Genomic DNA, 18,969 nt, shown 5'->3' on the forward strand with positions numbered 1-18,969 from the left:
GAGACAAAGATGACGGAAAATTCAAAAATGGAATTTATGTAAAGTAAAAATTACTCAAAATAAGAAACCAAATGCAAACTAAGTCAATATTTCCAAAATTTATATGAGGGGGGCTTTATTTTGGAGAAAAATCAAGGGGAGTTGTTAAGGCCTCAACAAGGCCCTACAAGGTTTTGTAGAGGATTGGAAGTATGGCTTACAAACTAGAGTTGCTTCCATCTTCACTTGTACACCTCGTCTTCCATGCTTCTTTCTTAAAGAAGGTAATCAGTGGCAAGACCCCAATTCAAACTATTTTACTAGAGATTAATGAAAAATAGAAAATCATACTAGAACTAGAAACAATCCTAGAAACGAGGATTAAGCAAATGAGAAATTCATCAATTATTGAGTAACTAATCAAATGGAAGAACCTACTAGTGTAATAGGTGACATGGGAAGATGAGTTGTTCATGCATAAACACCCCTACTAATCAAGTGTTGAGGACAACACTTTTTTTAGGGCAAGGAGCATATTAAGCCATATACAAGCTTTGTTAACCCTACAAAACCATTATTGACCCCTATATATTGACTTATTATATTTTTATTTTTACATTGTCATGTCAACCATAACCTTCAGTTGTACCATATATATATATATGCATTTTCAAATGAAAAAATATTTCTGCCTTAAATCAAGATTCACAAACTTTTGGCAAAATGGAGGGTAAAACTATATTATTGTAAAGTCCACACTTAGGTTTGATTTGACCTCCAAATTAAGTGATTCAAATTGTGGAATTTGTATCTTGTCATTTTATATATGTTCATACATTCAATTATGCATTTGGAAAACCAAAAACCCTCTTATATGCATAAAGGATAAAAACTAACTTGTAAATGCATAAAAATGCATGAAAACAGGGCTTGCTAAAAAAATCATAAAACAATAGCATTAGGGTTATACCACTAGAGAAAAACACCACTTTACAACCTTTCAAGATAAAATACCACAAGGAAATGAAGAGGCCACTTACTCATCAAATCACAAACAAAGCCATTGATTCCATTGAAATCCATTATTGAGAAGCATCCACAAATAACACCTTCATGATAGTGCTCTAGTTAGCCATCCATACAACAAATAAGAAAAAAAAATCTAACAACATTTAAAAATTCCATGGGATTTCTCCTCCAATCCAACCATGAATATAAATTAGGAAGTGCATCTCTATTTATAGAGAGATGTTCAACTTCCTTGACGATAAAAAATTAATATTTTATGAATTGTCCAAAATTTTAGCCTATTAAAGGGTAAAACACCTCCTCTAATTAACTAATCTAGAATACAAAAGGTGGTCAAGTCACATGTACAAAACCACACCCCAAAAGGAGGTATATCTTTACAAATGAGGAAAGAAATGGATTCAAGGTGCAACATCCAACATCCAAGGGCCCTTTGAAAAGTGTGTGCTACATGAAATCTTCAAAACACATTCGCAGACCCTATCAACGTCCCTGAATGTAGGCCTATAGGCTCCCTAAGGTAGACTTCTCCAAGGTGAAAATGCCTAATTGGACAAAAAAATATAATGTGCAAAGGTGTACAATTCCTCTAGTATGGAACATCTCACTCTATAGTGACCTTTCAACTACCACTTCTCCTCATCATATAGTTGTTTTTCAAAATATGTTGAGGTTCATTATGTTGGTTCTCCCTTATGCTAAGCATTCTCTTCATGATTGGGGTTCAATTTCCATCAAAGCTAACAATATCCTTACCGTCAGGCCAGGTAGTAACTCCACGAATTCAATTCATCTTATTCTTTCAGGTTGGTCTTTAGTATATACATGAGGGAGACTATTCACTTCAACTCCCGATCATTGTTCATATTTCTTATTATTTATTTACATCAATTATATTTATTCACCCAGTCTTGATGACTAGGTGTCAACATTCTGGCACCCCCCCTCCCTTAATCTAAAGGGATGTTGATGAGTCCAAGCATCATTCTAAATCGTTCAAGCTTTTCTCTTCTAAGCGCTTTGGTGAAGATGTCTGCAATTTTCTCATTAGTGGAACAATGATGGAGATGGATTGTTTTGGCCTCAACATGATGTCAAATCAGATGATATTTAGTATTGATGTGCTTCGTTCGATTATGGAACTTTGGTTTCTTGGCCAACTTTATTGCAGAGGTATTGTCAATCATGAGTGGAGTTGATTGTACTTGTTTTACCTGCAAATCTTCAATAATTTTCCTGAGCCACACTATTTCTTTTGTTGCCTCAGCTGCTGCCACGTATTCTGCTTCTGTTGTGGAATCTGCTAGAACTGATTGTTTGCATGATCTCTAGGAGACGACTCCTGATCCAAGACTCATAGCATATCTTGAAGTAGATACCCCAGTTTCTTTGTCTCCATCGAATTCTGAATCGGAATATCCAATCAAATTGAAGTCGTCCACCTGCATATACTTGATTCCAAAGTCTTGAGTTCCCTTCAAATACCTTAGAACTCTTTTTGCAGCAGACCAATGTCTTTCACGAGGCTTTTGCATAAACCTGGAGAGGATTCCAATAGCATACGAAATTTTTGGTCTGGTAGTGGTTAGGTAGTTGAGACTTCCTACAAGCTGTGTATACTTTGTTGCATCCTCAAATTCTTTTCCTTCAATAGATGTGAGCTTTAAGTTTTGTTCCATTGAAGTAGTAAGAGGATTGCATTCTATCATGCCAAACCTGTTTAACAGATCTCCAATGTATTTCTTTTGAGAAAGAAATATGGACTTCGGATGTTGAGTTACTTCAATACCAAGATAGTAATGAACATAGCCCAAATCAGTCATTTCAAAACTTTTCCCCAATTCCTTCTTTATGGATGCAATGTAGCTTTCATTGTTCCCTGTCATCAAAAGATCATTTACATATACCACAAGATATACAATTGTTTTGCCAACTTTCTTGACAAATAAAGTTGCATCATCAAGATCATAATGTTTGAAATTGAGTTTCAGAAGATGCTCAATTAGTTTTTCATACCAGGGTCGCGGTGCCTGTTTGAGGCCATACAACGATTTCACAAGTTTGCATACTTTATGTTCATGTCCTTTCACAGCAAATCCTTCAGGCTGGGACATAAAAACATTATCTTTTAGATCTCCATTCAAGAAAGCAGTTTTTACATCCATTTGATGGACTTTCCAACCATTCTGAGCTGCTAAGGAAAAGAGTGTTCGAATGGTAGCCCATTTTGCTGTGGGGGCAAAAGTTTCCTCATAATCAACCCCTTCCTTCTGTGCAAAACCTTTTGCCACAAGCCTAGCTTTGTGCTTGTCAAGTGAGCCATCAACTTTATACTTGTTATTGTAGACCTTGCAGCCAATTGGTTTGGTTCCTAATGGAGGATCAACCAGCTTCTAAGTGTCATTCTTTATGAGGGCATCATACTCCTTCTTCATTGCTTCTTTCCATTCATCATGGGAAGCAGCTTCTTTGAAGGAAGTTGGTTCAAAATTTATAGACAAATTCAATTCACAATCATAAGAAACATCCATATCAACAGGTGAATTAGATTCATCTACATCACCTCCATTTTGCCTATTTGAATTTCTAGTTCCTATCTTTCCAATCTCATCAGGATGAACACTTTCAAGTGTCTTTATCAACCACTTTGGAGGACCTTTCTCAGATGGTCCAAGCTGCTCTGTTGATTGAGTTGGGATTGAATCAAGATTGACTCTCCCAATTCTATCAATCACATCACTTAAAGCATCATCCGTTGTTGGAGTTTCATGTGGGGGAGAGGGTTCTTCATAAGAAGATTCCACATGTTGATATAGTATAGGAATCCCCCCTTCAAGATGTGGAATCTGATTATCAAATTCTTGAAATGATTTTGCATTTGCCAATCTATCCAAGCGATCAAGTTGTCCCTCAACAACATTGTCAGTTTTGGATGATTCAAGAAAAACTACATCTCTAGATACAACAAACTTTTTATTGACTTCATCATAGAGACGGTATGCTTTGGAGGTGTTTGAATACCCCAAGACGATACACTTACGACTTCTTGCACCGAGTTTATTTCTATGTACCTTTGGTATCAAGGCATAACAGGTGGAACCAAAGACACTGAGATGCTTTACCGAAGGAATGTGCCCATACCACATTTCATATGGAGTCTTGTTTCTAATAGCATTAGATGGACATATATTCTTTATATATGCAACTCAAAGAACAGCATCAGCCCAAAACATTATTTTTACATTTTTTAAGAAGAGCATGGAGCGTACCATATTTAAGATTGTCATATTCATTCTTTCAGCTACACCATTCTGTTGGGGATTATAAGGCACAGTTGTTTGATGTTTGATCCCATGTTGGCGAAGATAGTTTTCAAATTCATTTGATGTGTATTATTTTCCATTATCAGTGCGAATAGACCCAATATGAGATTGTGCATCATTTTCAATCCATTTATGAAAGTTCTTGAATGTTTGAAAAGCATCAGATTTGTTCTTCAATAAATAAACTCAACACATTATGGTGTAGTCATCAATAAATGTCATCATATATTTATTTCCATTTGCAGAAGGAACAGGCATTGGACCACATAAATCTGAATGAATGAGTTCAAGTTTTCTATGTGCTCTTGAATGTGAATCATGAAAAGACTGTTTGCTATGCTTTCCTAGAATGCAAGCATCACATTGCTTAAATTTCTTAGGAATTGTAGGCAAACCAGAAACACCATTTTTCTTTAACAAGCGGAGGTTGTCATAGTTCAAATGTCCAAATCTAGCATGCCATAATAAACTTGATGGAAGTGTACCTTCTTCATAATGAGAATTGTATGAGAAATGTTGTGCACGAGCAGAGGTACCTTGCAGTGTGAGAAGCCTTTATTCTTCTACTCCCCTCATGACAAGTGAGTGGTCAGATGCTTTTATCACCTCAAGCTTGCCATCAAACATAAGAATGGAGTGACCTTGTTGGTAGATGTGGACCAAGGACAGCAAGTTTATCTTCAGTTGTGGGAGATAGAGAACATGATGCAGAAGAAAGTCTGGAAGACTAGGAAATTTAAGCCTGATTGTGCCAAGCCCTGATGGCTTGATTTTTGATTGGTCTGCAAAGTATACTGCTCCATCAACATTTTCAATAAATTCTTCAAAAAAATCTTTTCTATGAGTCATGTGGCAAGTTGCTCTTGAATCAAGCCACTAATTATTTTTCCAAGAAGCAAGTGAAGCATTAAATAAATATTCATTTACTCCAATATTACATTGTGCCACCACATAATGAGAAGATTCAGGTGCTTTACCTTTATCTATGTCATTAGTTTTACATTTGGGTTGATTTCTTTGCTACTCAATTTTGTCCCAAGGTGTTTTGCATGTATATGCATCATGTGATCCATTTTTTTTGCAGTGTATGCAGTGCAAATCTGCCTTTTCTCCTTGAGAGTGTCTACCCCCCCTGCCTCTGAAATATCTTCCTCTTCCTCTTCAACCACCTCTTCCTCTGGAAGAATCTTGAGCAAGATTCTTTTCTTTATGAGCAAGGCACACAACCTCTTCAAAAGATTCAGGGACTGTCTTCTTTCCAAAAGCTTTCTCTCTTTTAGCAAATTTTTTCACAAGAGAGTCAAAGGTAATATCTTTGAGATTTCCATTTGCTTGCAATGACTCAAGATAATTGGAGTAAGTAGGATAAAGTGCCTTGAGAAAAGCGATAAGAGGAATATTCAATTCAACTTTAGTGGATTTGATATCATGCATTATAGATTTTACTTCGGATGCAAGAGCAAGAGGATCATTATTTTGCAATTCAAGAGTGAAGAGTTTAATCATGAGTTGAACAACTTCAAGTGCAGAATGTGAGTCATAGAGTTCTTTCAGCTTTTGTAAGGCTTCGAAAGCAGTAGAAAATGGTGAAATATGACGACTCACCTCTTCATTTACAGATGTTGCGGTTAATGCATAAGCTTTGTTGTTCTTATTTTCCCAAATGACGATCTCTTTGTCTGAGTTAGGCTATTCTGGCTCTTTGTCTCCGTCTCCAATGCACACTTCTTTCCACAACTCATTCAAAATGAGGGTGTGTTTTATCATCTAGGACCATGCAGGATAGTTCTCCTTGCCAGTAAGAACTATTCCCACAATGGATATGATTGAATGCATACTGTAACAAAAACTTCTACTGCAATTTTTTTTGTTTTACTCCTAATAGGAAAAAATATAATTTTGATATGACGAGACAACAAATTCAAATGTCAATACACATTCAACTAGACAGTGTTAAAGTATAGAATATATATGGGTGAGGCAGCGTAAATATATGGTGAGTAACTGTGTATATATATACCAGCTTAAATATATTCTGGAGCAGCTTAAATACCATGTCAGTGTAAATACACAAAAAAACTGTACAATGCTTCACTGGACATCGCATTCAACAGAGGTATATATCAAAGGTATATATCAGAGGTATATGTCAGCAGTGTGATACCATACAGCATGAGACCATAGCGTTCACAACTCTTCATACCACACGCCCTCACGTTTCCTACTCACGTTCACTATCCCGTTCACAATCACCTTATTTTAGACGCAGACCTCGTGATTCTCCTCCATACAGAACCAGATCTCATGATTCTCCTCCATACAAATCCCGAAGCAAGTCCCATGATTTACTTCCACCCAGGGGCACTCTCAACAGTGCACTTCAACAGCACACTCAGGTACCATGATACCATGTCAGTCAACTGAGGTATATATAGCGCTTAACATTTGCCAATATATAAATAAGCAATTACTCTAAAAAACAATTGTACAAGAATTAACATGCTTATGTTTTCATCCAAACACAAAAATGTTATCTAGCAACTCCCTTTGACTACATTTAGCATTTTCAACGCCAATTCTATGCAATACCGAGCGTATGGTGGTATCATCCTTCACCAGAACCATTCATGCAGCAGACTCAGGTGCGCATTCTGATACCTCCTTCACACAGGTATGGTGGTCCTGTCAGCAGACTCAGACGCGCATTCTGATATCTTCTTCACGCAGGTATGGTGGTCTATCATAAGACAATGCCTAACTCCCACACAGATTGTTCCTCTGCCCGTCCAACTCTACAACCTCATTAAGCTCCTACTCGACGACATCAATGGTTGGAGAAAAACCTCTAATAGAGAAGGGAGTTCAAGTGCCAGTCAGTCAAGCACAGAGGCAATCTTGAAAGGGTTGACTTGTTTCTCCTCCGGGGCAGGCCAACGAGAGGAGCAAGTAACGGGTAAGGAAAACGTTACGACAGAGGGCTATTATGACCATACAAAAAAACCGTGCCAACTGTTAAGATGGCACGGGCAAAGATTATGGCAGAGAGCCCAAAGAACACAGAAAGGATAATCATGCACAGCCTAGGGAGCGCAGAGGGCGCAGACAAAGTGCATGCAATGATGGGAAAGGTCCATAAGTTGTTGAAATCAACAATTTAAGGCTAGGGTGACCTTACAACATGTGCCCATTGATATTTCTCTAAGCCATTTCAACTCAACAAATGTGTATCAAGCAATAAATGGTTCTTTCCAACCCTATCTCAAAGAGAAGTGTGCAAGGTAGTTATGACAACACCTAACTCAGAACGCCCTCAAATAATGTTCATTATATATCATTTTAGACAACTTGTTGGTTAAATTGTGCAAGTGGATATTATTAAAAGGGGTTTCTTGACTTGTTTTCCTCGTAGTTCTCCTGATAAATGCCCATTTATAAATTCAAAGTTAAATGCCACTTTTCTAGCAAGGGTGTTACATAAGAACAACCCTCAATAATAGAAATAGTACTTGAACCAAACAAGACAACTTTCATGTAAATTGAATTAGTGGATATGCTCACTTTTGCTTCCTCTTGACAATAGTAATGGCCTTCAAAAGAGACAATCAGTAGTTAGTGTTGCTTGTATCTTTCAAATTGAATTATGGTAAACAGCAAAACTAATAGTAAAAGTTTGAACTACAATCAAATTCGTATCCATATTTAGCATTGTACTCTGTTGTTGATATTTTTCCATGTTAGCTAGCTCCTTCCTTCATAAGGGTAGAGTTACCATCTCAGCTTGCAAATCACTAAGTAAACGTCACATGTGCAGCCATCATAAAGAATAGCAGATAACGTATGGCTCCAACTTGGGGATATGTTCTCTTCTTAAGAGTGCATGAGAACCTCTGAATCACGTCAACTCTAAAGCACAACCACCCTTTCCTTTGTGCTTAGTTATCATCCAAAATAGGAACTCATTAAGGTATGAATGCTTGTATGGCAGAATCTCTACCAAAAGTGTATTATGTTATGTTGCATTAGCTTTTGGGATAGGAGAATGGTAGGGATGAGTATTGGAAAATGTAACTACATTCAATCTTCATTAATGTACTTGAGTCATCATGAAATGTACTTGTCAAAAGACTAAAGAAAAGAATTTTTATTGTAACAATGACTTATTAAAGCATGGGTTTCATGCTTGGGTCATCATTATATTAGTCAAAGTCCCCATTGTGGACTCCTAGAATTAATATTGAGTTTATAGAGTCATTTTAAATTCAAAGAGACCCTTCTTGGGCTTTTGAATCGTGTAAAAAGGTTTAGTATTGAGTCAAATATGATTTATGTATCCTCCACACCAAGTTAGCCAAAGAGAGATCAAGTCGTCCTAAGGACCTGTTGATGCCCCGAAAATCGTTGCAACAACATCGGGGAAACCACCCGGTCCGGACCTTAGTGCAGCTCCTTTTCCGTTTGGGATAGTGGCTCCGACTGGGGATAATGGGACCAGTTTCCCAAGAATTATAAGTAAACGGGATGGATGAATGACTTACGATATAGGGTGGTAATAAGTGAACAACTAAACTATAAGAGAAATATAATAACTATAATCTAATCCTGGGACTTATCAATTTGTAGAGTGTAGCGTTTGATAATCTGTGCTTTATGGCAGGCATATAGATGACTCTAACACTAAAGCATAGATGTTTAAACCATTTAAGATTGCTCTGCATAATTAGTTATGCAGAGCGATGATAGCGAATTACTACACTTAGTCATTTATATCATTGCTACACGCATGAGTAAAAGAGATAACAAATCACAAAACATTCAATAGTGATATGAAATGAAGATTTGCTGTTATATTGCATACATGTATTCAACAATAGCAAAGATAATAACACAGCAATTCATATAATAGGAAAGAGTGCAGATACAGATAATAGTACCATGTAAGCTGTTTGATCAATCCAGTATATTAATCACTATGTCGCAGTTCTTCCTTCAAACCAGAAAGCATTCCAAACAAGAGACAGTAGTGCACAATTGCATAAAACAGCCTTCTAATCAAAATTAAGAACCATCGGTCGAGTTTCACAAAAGAATATAGACTGAAGCACAATAGTGCAAACTTCAGCCTTTAAGTCTTTTACAAAATTTTACGACCCCTTCCAAAACAATGAAAGGGTCTATAAATACTATGCTAATCTAAATATCCAAATATCTAAAAAAAACTGAAAAGCTACTAAATTGGCATTAACAAATATCATCTTCTTTTCTGGCGATCTGGCAGTCGGCGGCGATGCTTCATTCGGTGGTCTCTTTGCCTTTACTCCTTCGCTGACATATCGCCAGCATTGGCTCTACTTCTGGTGGAGTGTTGAGACGCGAAGTTAGCTGGGCATCATATGTGGCATCCTGAATGTCGGAAATCAGGTATCGGAGGGCATCTGTTAAACAGTTAAGAGCCGACCTTTGAGAGTGTGGTTTAATCAGAAAGAGCCAGTATGCGTCGGCGGTTAAAGTATTTACTCCAGCGATTAACCGTCCTTGTTTCTCCAGATCAGGATAATTTCTCTGCTCCAGCATGTTTGTTGTTGTTATGCTTCCAGGTGTGCACTGGGAGATCATGTTTGCCAGATAGAGTGTGTCGTTGACTAGATTGATCATGTTGCTGGCAATCATTTTACATCTTGAGGCCGCCCTTTCCGCTTTCATTACCTGGGTGTTCCATTCCATGAAGAGTATGTCCTTGTACGTTACATGGATTCGGGACAAATTTGCCACTTTCCCTTCTGGAGTGTCTTGCCACTCAATATATTCAGATATGTCATCTTCGGCCTGATCTAGCTTGTTTCTGGCCTTCTCTATTTGCTCACACACTACTGTAGATGTTTCACATAATGACTCAGCGTCAGTAAGTTGTTGGCACAAGAGTCTGATCTGAGATATTAATGCGCCATTTATTCGAGTTGCCTCTGCTCTGAAATTGTTAACACTTTGGGCGTCTTTGATACCTTCGAGCTGTGCCGATAGCTGAGCTATTTGCTCATCTTTAGATTTCATCATTAGCTCATTTGACGCTTTCAACTGTGACAATGCCTCCGATAATTCTTTTGCCTTCTGAACCTCACTTTGGTCTATCCTCTGTTTTTCAATTTGCAGCTGCTGGGTTAACAAATTGTTTTCTTGCTGTTGAGCCAGCAACTACTCTTCTACCTGTGCTGCCTTGTTTTTCGCCTCAATTACTTCTGCCTGCAATGCATATATTTCATGATCTTTAGTCTTCAACAGAAGACTTACCTCTGATGCTTTGTCAATAGTTGCTGCCGAATAAGCTCCCGCAAATTGCGACAGCTTAGTTAGATCATCGGAGGGGTCCAATTCCCCCTTCCAGACCACATTGCCCGTGACTGTTTGCTCAGGAGAAATAGAAGGTTGATCAAGCCTTCGTCTTTTCCTAGAGCGCCTAACAACGGCTCTATGCTTTGGGCTGTAGAAAATATCTAGGGGAGGAATTTCTTCCACCTGGAGATCAATTTGATCGGACGGGTCTTGAGTGATTACCTCGACATCCTGTGAAATGGGTGGGCCGCTGGTTCCTTCTAGAACCTGAGAAGAAGTAGTATCGGGAGCATTGCTTGTTTTAGAGGTGTCTGAGTCTTTGGAGGCTTCCTTACCACTGATAATGGAATCGAATTGGTTCCATTCTTTAATCAATTCAGGATCGGTGGAGGTTTGCTCATGTTGCTCTGTGTGGGCTTTGCTCTGTTCTTTTTCTTGTTCAACCCTCTGCTGTTCCTCAAATGCCTTCCGTTGTTGCTCCTCCTGTGCTTTCCGCTGCTGCTCCTCCAATTCCCTTTTCTGCCTATCTTCCAGTTCTTTCTTTGCTTTCTCTTCTTCTTCCTTCTTCCTCTGTTCCTCTATCTCTTTCTGCTTTCTTTTCTCTTGATCCTTTTGTGCCTTTTGTTGCCTTTCTATCTGCTCCTTTTTATGCCTCTCTGCCTGCAGCTTGTTTTGCCTTTCCTCCTATTGTTTATCATGCTCTTTAATTATAACAGGAGGTGGACGTATCTGCTGCCGACCAGGCTCGCTTGAGGAAGATGTTGGGGTTGTGGATAATAAATCTAGAGGCAGAGTTTGCAACCTCTGCTCTCTAAGTTTATTAAACTCAGTTAACGCCACATCTTCGTATCTCATTGCAGCAAGCTGTTTGGTTTGGCTTATTGAATCGGCACCTGCGAACAAGTCATCAAACTGATCTTCTTGATGGACAATCTTTGACAGTTTGGCCTGTTCCAGGGCAATGAAAGCAGTCTTGTTCGGATCATAGAGTCTGTTTGGGATAGTGGCCAGGGATATCATTTGGAGTTTTGTTGCTTCTTTTTCTGCATGCTTGTAATTCTGCAGCGTATAAACTCCAATTCTTAAAGGAAAAGAGGGCCATCCTCTCTTCTTCTCATCTTTGAGAGTTTGTGTGACACTCTCGGACATAATCTGGTAGCAGATTTCCCGGGCTAACAATTTGTCTGGGATGTATAAAGGGAGAACGTGCGGCCTAGCTTTGCTTCCAAAAACTCTAATATAGGTGAAATGCTCTTCCCCGAACCAATGCGCTACGGCTGGTAGGTCAAAAGAAGCTTCATAGGAAATTCTTGGGATGGGTCTGTCGAAAATAGAATAGTGAATGGGCACCATGAAACCATTGCAAATTTGATACAAATGGTCCTTGTAAGAGGGCTTCCACAATTTCCGATGGTACAAATGAATGGGTGTTGGATCATGGGTGGTCCATCTCCAACCGAGGACAGGAAACTCAGAATTAAAACACAGGGTATCCATAATGTAAGCAGAGTAATAAAATGGTGGGATTTTCCTTTCGGTGACTTTGGTTTTGGCTCTAAATTCACGAACAGCTGTGACCAACTTATCAGACAGAATAGTGGCCCAATCCATAATTGTACTATTGACAGCCGCTTCCATTAGGGGAACCATGTCAATATGGATATTAGCGGAGTCATGTAATCTCCACAATCTACACATCATAATCCCAGCATAGCAATAGGGAGAAGCCAAAGAAGCATTAGAGTACTTACCCGAACTTTCATGCTTGTGTTTGGCTGGGTTCTGCCTCCAATCTCGGAGGGGTTCGGATGGTGATTCATTCTCGTTCGCGAACTTCTCCACGAAGGCTCTGTTATAGATTAGCTCCGGTTCAGGCAAATGATACATTCGCCTCAGGTCATCAGGCTTGAACGACCCGAAAATCCTTCCATCCCTTGTATGAAAAGTTCTATCAGTGAGGGTAATTTCCTCAATTGCCCAGCGTACCACATCAGTGTAAGGTAGGACCTGCTCTCTGGCTGCTATTCTGTGCAAAAAGGAGTTGGCCAAGTCTTTGAGAGTTGCCTCGGACTTCCTTTGTTCATCCACACTAGCCTCAGTCACTGTCTTTGCTGGTTGCTCGACCTCTAACAGATTATATGTACCCTGCCATGTAGTGCTAGGAAGACTAGTGCATGTAGTATCTGAGATTAGGCCTTTCTTCGAAACTATAGCAGCTTGACCTGCGACAGGTGTTACAGTAGAACCCGCAGCCTTCTTGAATTTCTTCCCCATCATGTTCAGGCTTCTCTCGACAGCTGAATTCTACACAAATGCAAGAGAAATCGTAACAAGGAAATAACAACGACAATCCATAACGGGATAGATATATTACTTGAAGCGTGGCAAGATTAATTCTAAAAGTGGCTGCGGATCTAATGATTTGAGAAGACACCGCAGATGCAATGATGGTGATTTTACGGCCTGCAGCTCCATAAATGACCATTACATTGTTATTAAACTGAATGATCCCTTAAAGCGTGCAACAGATATTTTTAAAGGTCTAATCGTAAGTGTTCGTTAAATCGAAGGGGAAAAGTTTTAAATACGCATGCGTTACCTTATCCCTGCATTAACGGCATTTTGAAATCTGTGCTTTTGTCAACCGGATTTAAATATAACTTTAAAGCTTGAAGCAATCACCTTTTAGGAACTCTGATCATCGTTAAGCGTCATCGCATCGCATCGGGGGTGTGAGTGATACTATTGTTTGGGAGAGGTCTTGGCGAATGCCGATTGCGACATCGCATCGGATTAGCGCGTGAACACATTACTAGATGTATGTCAAATGATTTGCCGACTTCCGATTGCGATATCACATCGCATCGGGGAAAAGATCTGAGCGTCTTATGAAAGTGTATGGGATTCCGCCGACTACCGATAGCGATATCGCATCGGGTCGGGGCTTATAACTTAAAGCGATTTTCCACAAGAGCCAGCGCCGATAGCCGATCGCCGATATCAAGTCGCATCGGGGTGTAAGATATGTGCTTTTTTTGTGTGTGCATTGAATACCGCCGATCGCCGATAGCGATATCGCATCGGCAAGGACCAAGGTGATATTTAAATGTGTTTCTCTTGTTATTGCGACATGCGATCTTGCGATTGCTTTTTCGCACTAACCAAAAATTGCTTGATATTTATTCAAAAAGGCTTTCATTCACAAATTCATTTGATTATCATACCTTTTTCGAACAAATTCATTAATGCCAATTAAATTTTTAAAAGGGACCCATTTCATATGTTAATTGTTTGTGAATAAAAATGTTATGAAATGGGGGGTTGTTGTAGGGCACAACAATTGGCGATTCGTTGGTAGAACCAGTTATCTCTGGACTGATAAAAATACTTAAACTTTTTCAAATAGAATCTCTATAAGGGAAAGAAAATTTCTAATATAACTAGATATCTATTGATTCTGAATAAAGCAGAATTCTTCTGTTGACTTCCTCTTTTTGTAAAGAAAATAAATGCATTCTAAGTTTTAAAACAGGTCTTTAATGGTTCATAAAGGTAGAACAGAAAACTTTTCCCAAATCAGCTTTTAAAGTAAACTCCTCTGTCATAGGTAGAGCCTCTGCTGCCAGCAAACGTTTATAGTCTCGGCAGGGTTACCTTTTAACCATGTTGTTGTCCATTATTCCATTCACTTAAGAGTGTGACTAAACAGAATGAATTCAAAACATATTTTCACATTTTGAACTTCATTTTCTTTTCTTCTTTGCTTAAGATAAAAGCCATTGTCCTGGTTTGGTGGCCAGATAATGACAATGCCACTCACGGGTAGTAATCAAACTGAACAAGCTGGCTCGTGATGAGACCCCTTGTCTTGAAATTTCAAGCCATTACCCTGTTTGATATGCAGTTTTGGTAATGTCAGTTAAATTATTTTCCTATGAACATGGTAAGCAGGCTTGTAATAAGACCTCTTATCTTTAATCTTTTATATTTTAGAATTACACTCTGAGTAATCATAAACTTTTGGTGAATGGGATGAACAATCGTCTCCTTGAGAGTAAATGGATGACAGGTTGAGAGTTAAAGATGCTGAAGATGGATTAGCTCCTATTTTAATATAGATAACCTTTGGAGACCAGTTTTGAAAACCCAAAATGACTCATAGAACTACGTTCAGAGAGAAGTTTACAAAAGTTAGACTGCGATCTCAAAATAGAAAGATATCTAATTTCCTAGAAATGCTCTCTCTTGATTTAAGACTCTATTATCCAAAAGCAAATATTGATAGTGCCCCAGCGAGACAACTTTTAACTACAGCAAAAGGTCAATGGAAGATATCCTACATCCTTATTTTCTACCAATCCTACAAACTATAAAAACTATCAAACTATAAGGAGAAGGGGTTACCTCCTCAATTAAAGAATTTCTTCAAGATCAGACCATTGACAGGGAGAGAATCTCTCACCCCTGATAAATCTTGCAGTATAAAAGTGGAATGGCCTATCTTTTCACAGATCTGAAATGGTCCAAGCCACAATTTCTGAAACTTGGAGTGTTTACCTTTGTCTTCATGGGCTTTGTCCCATTTCAGAACTAAATCTCCGACTTGGAATTGTTTAGGACTAGATGAGGCTAGATCAAAAGCTGCTTTAATGACTTGTTGATGTTTGGCGTGTGTAACCTTGGCCTTTTCCCTTTCCTCTTCAAGTTTGAGAATTTGATCATATCTGAACTGGATAGAGGAAGAAGGAGTTTCCTCAATAAATTGCACTAGGGCTAGAGAGGGAAGAAGAAGATTGGTTGGTACAATTGCTTCTTTTCCATAGACAAGATTAAACGGAGAGGTTCCTATGGAGGCTTTCTGTGTTATCCTATCGGCCCATAATGCAAATACTAAGGATTTGTGCCGGTTCTTATGATTCTCTTCGATTGTTCGCTTAATAATTTTGATTAGATTTTTATTAGTTGATTCTGCTAGGCCATTACCCTGAGGATAGTAATTAGAAGAATACTTTAATTTAAATCCTCTTTTGATAGCGAAATCAATCATTGCATTACCTGAGAAATAAGAAGCATTATCAAAGACAAGAGCGTTTGGAACACCAAACCTGGTAATGATGAACTGATCTATAAATTCAATGATAGCCTCAGAGTTTGTTGTCTTTAACGGAACTGCTTCTACCCACTTTGTAAAGTAATCGGTGGCTGTAAGGATATATTTGTGCTGCCTGGAAGAAGGTGGATTAATTTCTCCAATGATGTCCAATCCCCATTGTTCAAAAGGTTGTTTGATGTTGACTGGTTGCAAAGGGAAAGCTGGTTTTTGTTGTCTTCCACCGGAAGTCTGGCATTTGAGACATTTCCTTACATACTCGTGAGCGTCTTTAAACAAAGTAGGCCAATAGTATCCAGCATGAATAACTTTATGAGCTGTTGTATCAGCTCCAAAATGTCCTCCTGCTGGTCCGTCATGTAGCTCCTGCAAAACCTTTTGAGCTTCAGGTTTCTCAAGGCATCTTAATAGAACAGAATCATAATTTCTTTTGAAAAGCACATCATTGATAATCGAAAAACTCTTCGCTTTTAATCTAATGGCCCTTTTGTTTTTGTAGGACAAATTCGTAGGTGCATAACCATTCTTTAAATAAAAGATCAAATCTGCATATTGAGATTCGGAATGGGGAACACTTAGCTGATTAACTTCTTGAGTTTGCTCTGTATCGCTTGATTCCGGAATGTTGGATGCTCCTGCCAATATCCTGCAAAAACCTTGACCCTTAACAATCTTCGCTGGCTTTATTTCTAGGTCATATTCTTGGAGAGCCGCGACCCAATTTGCCCTTTTTTCACCCAATTCTTTTTGAATTAATAGTTGCCTAACTGCCGAGAAAGGAACTATCACTTTGGTATGGGTTTTTAAAAGAAAGGGTCGATAATGTTTGACTGCTTTAAACACAGCAAAAGCTTGTTTCTCAACATCGGAATAGTTCAGTTCGGCGCCTTGAAAGTTTGAACTAAAGAATGAGATGGGCGCTTCCAAATTGTCATCATTCAACTGTGTGAGCACTGCTGCGTAAGATAAGTCGGATGCAATGGTATATAATGTAAAATGATTAGAAAGATTTGGAGTATTCAGAGCTGGGGCATTGATTATTGATTGCTTAATGTCATTGAAAGCTTGCTTTTCTTCTAATCCCCATCTGAAGGTTGAATTCTTTTTAATCATCGTTTGTAGTGGTAGTACAATCTGTGAAAAATCTGGAACAAATCGTTTAACGAAATTAATCTGGCCTAAAAACGACTGCATCGATTTTTTATTGTGTGGAAAAGGAATTTCAGAAATTTCCTTAATTCGATCAGGATCTACATAAATGCCATCCTTAGATACAATAAAACCAAAAAGCTTACCCTGGTTAAGAGCAAAGAAAGACTTTTTTGGGTTAAGAGAGATACCATGTGTTTTGCATCGCTGAAAAATCTGATTTAAATCATGCAAGTGATTATATCTCTTTTTAGAATATACAGTAATATCATCAAGGTAGACGACTACTGTTCGATTAATTAACCCTCTAAAGGCTGTATCCATAGCTCTCTGGAATGTCGCTCCTGCATTTATGAGTCCAAAAGGCATTTTTTGATATGCATAAGTCCCCCATTTTATTCTGAATGTGGTTTTAAGTTGGTCATCAGGATGAACTAGCACTTGGTTATATCTTGAGAATCCATCAAGAAAGGACATCAATTCAGATCCTGCTACCGATTGGAGGATCTGCTCCATAGTAGGCAATGGGAAGTTATCTTTCAAGCTTGCCTTATTTAAGTTTCTGAAATCGATACAAATTCGGATGTCGCCATTTTTCTTCCTGACTGGTACCATATTAGAGACCCAGTTTGAGTGTCGGACAGGGAAGATAATCTTAGCTTTTAAAAGCTTATTAAGTTCCGACTTTATTTGGCTCTCCAAATTCGGGTGTATTTTCCTTAACTTCTGCTGGATCGGCTTCTGATTGGGAAGCATAGGAATAGTATGCTGTATGATAGATGTATCATATGTCTTGAGGTCATCATACTTCCAAGCAAAAACTTGTTTGTTTTTCTTTAACAGTTTGATAAATGCTTCCTTTTCTTCTTCAGAAAGTCCTAATCCTAAGTTGATATTTTGAGGAGCTTGATCTGTTCCCAAATTAATCAATTCAAACCTAAGGGTAGAGCTTTGGAGTTTTGTATTAATTACAGGTTTAAACCTGTCTTTAATGTCATAAAGGTCTTCGAGCTTTACCACAGGCTTAGGAATCGCGTTGTCTTGAGATGTTCATTTCATTTGAGAATCATGCTCATCTTCTTCAATGATTTGATTGTCATAGGACTTTTCAGAGGTTAAGAATTGCAAGATATCCTCGTCATGGTTGAAAACCCTCCAGTTAGTGACATTATCAGGAACTGAAGGCCTAAAAATTAGTTCTACAGAAAATCTGTCAAGGCTATAGTCTTCAGAAGGCAGAAGTTTGGAAGCTACGTTGGCTAGTAAATCGGCTGCTGAGTTCTGTGATCTAGGAATTGAGGAAATGTTGAATGCTGAGAAATGTGAGGTAAGATCTTGCACTAGTGATTGATAATGCTTAAGGTGGCTTGAAAGGCAGTGGATTGCATTTCTTACCTGCTTAACAATGATCTCACTATCGCCGAACACTTTAATATATTGGACTTTAAGGTCGATTGCCTTATATAATCCCTGCACTAAAGCTTCATATTCGGCTGTGTTATTAGTGCACTCAAATTCTAATCTACAGGACAGCATTGTATTTTCGCCTTGCGGACTAACCAAAATGCAACCTGCTCCTGAGCCCTCGCTGGACTTAGAGCCATCAAAATACAAAGACCAAAATAAAGGAGAATTAACAAAAATATTTACATCTTTTTGATTTTCATTAAAACATCTGGATAAATTCGTTTGTGAAAAATTTTCTATTTGAGACGTACAATGGTTAACTGAAAAAGGAGAGGATTGGGCAACAAAGTTGCCAAAGAATGATTCTGAGGAATAATTCCCCAAAATGTTGTTGTTGAAGGCCACAGGCTGGTTTTCTTGTTCGAAATCAGTTACTGTGTGGGTCATGTGTTTCTCACGGTCGATCCTTATTTGATTTGGCTTACCCTTGTAGGGGAGCCACATATGTGACCAATCAGTGGAAATGTACCCATGCAGCTTTTCGGACCAATCTCTGCTCAAAATTAAACCGTAGAATTCAGGTATGTCAGCAATCAAAATATCTATTCTCTGTACAATTCTGGGATCAGCAGACAACCTAATAGT

Source organism: Pinus tabuliformis, chromosome Q, assembly GCF_031772625.1.
Source record: "Pinus tabuliformis cultivar Carrire ecotype Pingquan chromosome Q, CPIR1, whole genome shotgun sequence".
In the NCBI taxonomy this organism is placed as follows: domain Eukaryota; kingdom Viridiplantae; phylum Streptophyta; class Pinopsida; order Pinales; family Pinaceae; genus Pinus; species Pinus tabuliformis.